The sequence below is a fragment of the Dromiciops gliroides genome, chromosome 1 (assembly GCF_019393635.1).
Source record: "Dromiciops gliroides isolate mDroGli1 chromosome 1, mDroGli1.pri, whole genome shotgun sequence".
Taxonomy (NCBI): Eukaryota; Metazoa; Chordata; class Mammalia; order Microbiotheria; family Microbiotheriidae; genus Dromiciops; species Dromiciops gliroides.
Window position 1 is genome coordinate 115,677,940 of NC_057861.1, and position 6,460 is coordinate 115,684,399.

Sequence of the window (6,460 nt, forward strand, 5' to 3'; positions counted from 1 at the left end):
TTCATGCAAGTCTTTCCATGTTTTTCAAAAATCAAACTACTTTGCATTTTTAATGGCACAGTAGTATGTCTTCACAATGCTATGCCACCAAATTTTCAGCCAGTTACCAGTTGATAGGCATCCCTTTAATTTCCAGTTCTTTGCTACCATGAAGAGAGCTGCTATAAACATTTTAGAACATATAGGTCCTTTTTTCTTTTTCCTTGATCATTTTGGGAAATGAACCTAATAATGGTATTGCAGAGTCAATGGATATATGGACAGTTTAATAAATCTTTGGGCAGAATTCCAAAATGGTTGGATCAGTTCTCAATTCCACCAACAGTGTATTACTGTTATTGAGTCCTTTTAGTTGTGTCGGACTATAACCCCATTTAGGGTTTTCTTGGCAAAGATTCTGGAGTGGTTTGACATTTCCTTCTCAAGCTCATTTTATAGATGAGAAAACTGAGGCCAGAAGGGTTAAGTGACTTGCCCAGGGTCACACAACTAGTAAGTGTCTGAGGGCAGATTTGAACTCAAGTCCTGCTGACTCCAGGGTGGGTGCTATATCCATCATACCAGGGCTTTTAAAATTTTTTCCAATTATGCACCCTTTTTGACCAAGAAATTTTTTATGCAACATTGGGTATATAGGTATATAAAGTTGGTATACATAACCTTTTACTCTTGTCAAAATTTTTGTGACCCCCACATTCATTTACTAAATCTCATATGAATGAAGACCCGGTTTAAGAAGCTAGGCACTATACTACCTAACTGCCCTAAACAATATATGTGTCTCACTTTTTTCACATCCCATCCAACATTTGTCATTTATGATTTCCCTCTTCTCTCATTTTAGCTAATTTGATAGATGTGAGATGATATCTCAACATTTTTAAAATTTGCATTTCTTTAATCAATAATGATTTGGAGCATTTTTAAAAATATAACTACATATAGCTTTGATTTCTTCATTGAAAAACTGTCCATTAATATTCTTTGGCCATTTACCAATTCTTCTAAGTGGACAGGGAAGTAAATATAAAATATAAACAATATAAATTAATTTAAGGGGGAGATATAAGACAAAAACAAAAAACAAGAACCAAAAACAACCCTGAGAAGATCAGAAGAGGCATTTCCTAGAAGGTGGTCCCTGAGTGAACATTCAATAGAACTAGGGTTTCTGAGTTAGGTTGCCTTAATTAGTCCAATGCTTTTGATTCAAGACTGAAAACTTCTAAGTCATGTGTTGTTGCGGCTCATCCTTCATTCACCAAGTCTTAACTTGTGCATGGCTTGTATTTAAGTGAGTCAGAGTTGTGCAAAGTCATCAGCCTTCCTCTCCCTGAATCATCAAAGTCCCATGGTAGGACAAAAGTCAAGACAACTGGCAATGGCTCAGGATGCAGTGAATGGCTTTGGTGTCTTTAATGTCTGATCAAGCTCTGAGCACTTCACAGTGTGATCAACATGATGGAGGACTTGATACTTTCCAATCCTTGTGACCCCTCAAACCTCTCCAAAATAGGATTTGTGGGCAAGCAATATAGCAATTTCAGTTGTTCCCACATCCTAAAATACCAAGAAACCTCATGAGGTAACAACTCAATGAACTAAGTGCAGACAAGACTAATCCCTCATACCTAACATGCTTACTCACACTCTGGCAGGGCTAAAGAAGCTGACTCATAAACATGCAGTAGAACTCAACTCCGCCCCTCTCCCCAGCCTATGGAAAGATCAAGTCAGGAGTTTGAACCATACTCTGGCTAAGACAGCAGCATAGCAGCATGCTATAGAAGAGGATGATTGAAATTAGGCATAATTAGTGTGATTCACGAGAGCAAACTGCAGTTCTCTTGTAATATGAGACCCTCATTTTCCAACTATGAAGTTTGGAGATAACTAAAAATTAAGCAACAGAGTAAAAAGACCAGGTTGTTTGTCTAAACACCTATGTCTATTTTTGAGTAGAATCTAGGCTAAAGCAAAGACAGATTCAGAATGATTGGTCAAACCAAGTGGCTGTTATCTTTTGATATCCCATCATATTACCATACAGAACCTTTGGACCACTTTATTTGATGATAGGGAAGTTAAAACTGGAGCCTTTCTTGATACTTAAGTTTTTGTGAATATAGTTGAAGCCTCTTTTCAATCTGGCAATAGGAATATTCACAAGCCCTTGTGCAGTTATGGTGCCATGGAAACAGGATTAGATCTGCATCAAGAGGTTCTAGTTCTGTGACTGACCTTAGATAAGCTCACTTCATTTTGTCATCTGCAAAAGCTTGTGAGTAAAGTGGCTTGGAAACCTTTGAGAACTACAAAATGTGTTGTTAGAGGCATAAGTAAAACAAACAAACAAACAAATTGAATGAAGAGATCTAAGCCAGCTGTTGTGTTCACTTCTGGGCACATTTTGAGAGGGATACTAAGAAGCTGGGATATCCTCAGAGAACATTTGGGACAGTAAAGAGACTGGAGGGTCTATCATACCAGAGTTGAAAGAATTTGGGATGTTTAGCCTAGAGAACAGATTGTCTCCTTTTTGAAGATATGATAGCTGACTTTGAATATTTGAAGGGTTGCAATATGAAAGAAGGATTATAGATGTTCTGTGTGATTTCAGTGGTAGCATTAGGACCTACTGTTAGAAGTTATAGGGAAGCATATTTTTGTCTTACCATAAGTGTGCCATTTAAATTATTGGTCGCCAACTGTTTTTTGTGGTTGGCAAATTGTGTTTGCTAAATTATTGGGGGACTAGGCTGAGTTTTCTAAATTACTGCTACTTATATGTTATTTGCTATTATATAATAATGGCTATTTCACCATTTTGGGCAGTAAACATTTATTATTAAAGTATATTAAATATTAGAAAAGTATTGACCATGTGGCAGTTAACACAAACACAAACCCCCCAGGGCCATATTGTCTCCAAGAAAGCACATGGCCTAACAGCCTACCCTGTCCCAAAAGGAGAGTGCTCACCAACCAGACAACCTTCCAAGCCTAGAGTTGTGTTCCAAAATGGCACCGGCCCCAGAGCTTCATGTGTTCTTGGTTTTTATCCTCTAACTAGAGGTATGTCACTACACACTGATCAAAGCTAAACGGCTAGTATCATTTCAATTCCATTGGTTGGCATGACTTGAGGGTGGTTCATATGAAAATGAGCTCTACCATGACCTCAGGGCCTAATAAGAAAGACCCCCTGAGGGGTAAGGGCACATTCACATAGGTTTGGTATAATCCTATCAATTCACAGAGCTAGTCAAAAGAGTCTATTCTCCATTCCTATTGTAAACCCTGAACAGGATTAGGCCCTGAAAGAGATTAGAACTTTCTCAAGGACTGAGCTTTCTGAAGGAGGGGTGAGGGGGAGCTAAAAACTGGGTCCCTGGGTTTCCCTAAGAAATCCAGCATTAATAATTATTTTCTCACATAAGGAAGAACCTCCTAAAATTAATTAGTTGTTCAATCTTAGTCATGTCCAACTCTCCATGAACCCCTTTTCCTGACAAAGATACTGGAGTGGTTTGCCATTTCCTTCCCCAGCTCACATTACAGATGAAGAAAGTGAAGCAAATTTAGTTGACTTGCCTATGGTCACATAGCTATTACGTGTAGGTGGCTATATTTGAATTTAGGAAGATGAGTCTTCCTGACTCTAGGCCTTCACTCCATCCACTGAGCAACCTGGTTGCTACAGGCATATAATAAAGACCTAATAAGTACTTGCTGACTGACTGCCCATATCTTCCCATCTGCTCAAAAGGCGAAAATATTGAATTTCAAACATTATATAGCATACAGAACCAAACAAATAAGGTTGGGATCCAAGACTGATTTATTGCCAGAATTGTAGGGCTTCAGCAAAAGTCTTGCTTTTTGAAGCTACAACATCCTGTTATATGTCTAAACACTGCTTTTGCTGCTCTCCTCTGAAGTTCCATATACTTTGTTTTTGGAATTTTGTTTTAAAATTAAAATAGGGTTTGATTCAACAGCAGCAATCCTTACCAGGTAGTTGAAAAAAAGCTATTTCCAAGTGATTATTGTTTCCATGTGGCAATCCAGGTGAGCAGGCTGACACCCACAATGGACCAAGATTATAGTGACATCAAATTCATTTGAAAGGCTCATGACAATCAGAATCATAGGGATGGAAGGTACCTTAGGGAGTATCTAGTACAATTCATATATGAAAAATGCATTCTATTCCATGTCCCACAAGTGATCATCTGATCTTTTGTTTGAAAATTTCCAGTGAGAGGAAACTCACTACATCCCCAAAGCCCATTCCATTTATGGATAGTTAACAATTATTAGGAAGTTTTCCCACTGCTCAAGCCTAAAAATTTCTGTTCATTACCCTTGGTTTTGTCTCCTGGGGACAAACAGAACACATATTACTCCCTCTTCCATGAGATGGTTCTTCATATGTTTAAAAAGAGCTATCAGTTTTCCCCAAGCCTTCTCAGAGCAAAACATTAAAATTCTTTCAACTGATCCCCATAGATGTTTACTCAAGAGCCTTCTCGAGACTCTGAACACACTTCAGACACACAATATCCTTTTTAAATGTGATATGAAGGACTGACCACAATACTTTTGATGTGTTCCAATAAGGGCCCAGTATAATAGCACTATGACATCCCTATTTCAAGATAATATGTCACTGTTAATACAAACTCAGTATGCATTATTATTTTGGCTTATCATATAGCATTAATGGATCATAGTAAGCTTGCAAGCTAGGTCTTTTTTTTTTCTCAGATAAACTTTGGATTAGCTTTACCTCCCCAATGTTGTACTTTAAAAAGTTGACTTCTTGAGCCCAAGAACAGGATTTTACAATTATTGCTAATTAATTTGGCCAGTTAAGATCTTTATGAAAACTTCATCATCTGGTGTGTTATCTAACCCTTTTGGCTTTCTGTCATTTGGCAATTTGATAAATTATGTCATTGATTAAAATGTTAAACAGCACAAGGCCAACCAAAGACCCTTTTGTATAGTGTTGCAAAAACCAGAGTCCCTATATGTAGACTACTTAAGAATTTATCGTATTAGCATACATATGAAGCAATGTTTGTCACAGGCCACATGTACAGTGTCAAAGACCTTCTTGAGCTAGAAAATCATACCCTGATATAATTCACTGCACACAGTAGATACTTTAAAACTGTTTCCTGCTTGCCTCCTGTTTTATAGAAAAGCAGGGAAATAAGAGCTACTCTGTACCTCATGCAAATCCATACTCAGACCTTCAAACTAGAATTAACATGGAATTGTCTGAATAAAATTTGTTAGGAAAAGGATTAGCAAATGAATACTTTATTAGATATTTGTAACACTTATAAAATAAATCTTATTTTATTATAGAATTACCAGGACTTTAAAATCATCCAAACATTCTTATTTTTACAGTTTTAAGATGCACAATAAGCTTTTTAAATGCCATAATTTTTGTTCAAGTGTTTGTCATTCATTTCACAAATCTAACACACATTTAATCCACAGAGATAAGTATTCACAGTAAAGATAAGTATTTAAACTTTGTTTTTAGCAATTTAAAAGCAATTCATTACAAAAGCACCTCCAGAACACTTTATTTCAAGAAAACAGTTTGATTTAATGTCACCAAGCACAGAACTCAGATGTCTTACTGGGAGAAAAGAGACACCAGAGCCAAATCTAGCCCACTGATTTCAGACGATTCTACCTAAAAGCCCCTACATCCTTATGGCACAGGGTATTACTCTGTAATATAGAATTCATAATACAAATGTGAATTAATGGGATACAAGTAGGAATGGCAGATTTTCAAAGAGAAGGGGAAGCTTCAGAAAAGACATATGTCAGTGGGATATATGAAGAAAGAAGATGGATTTTCATAAGGCATACACACAAATGAGTCACACTCTAGTCATGCCTCATATGATTCACATCAAACTGACTGCAGTTTACATGTTGACATATTAGGGCATTAAAGGAAATATAATTTGCCCTTTGATCAGCAACTACCCCAAAGCTGCCACCTTTAATGGCTAACCTATGGTTTATGCGGTGGATTGGCTGTCTTGGCTTAGTATTTATCCTCTAAAAAACCCAACATGTGTGGCACCATTTGGGATGGGATTAGTCAACACACAATGGGATGAGTGAGGAGCATTGGAACCAAATGGTCCTCTTATCATAAAAGAACTTCTCTTAAGACAGACTGGAAACACCTTGTTGAGATAACATGAAGAGGGGTGACATATAACTCCCATAGTGTTTACATTCAAGCCTTTAATTCAGACTTTTTGGCACCTTTCCAAAAATAATAAAGGTACATTGCAATCAGTATCTGCATGACTCAATCAGCAGAGGCTTTATAAATATATCCACACATATGTACATACACAAGATATTGAAACACATATGTACACATCTGTGCATATATACATATGTGTGTATACAT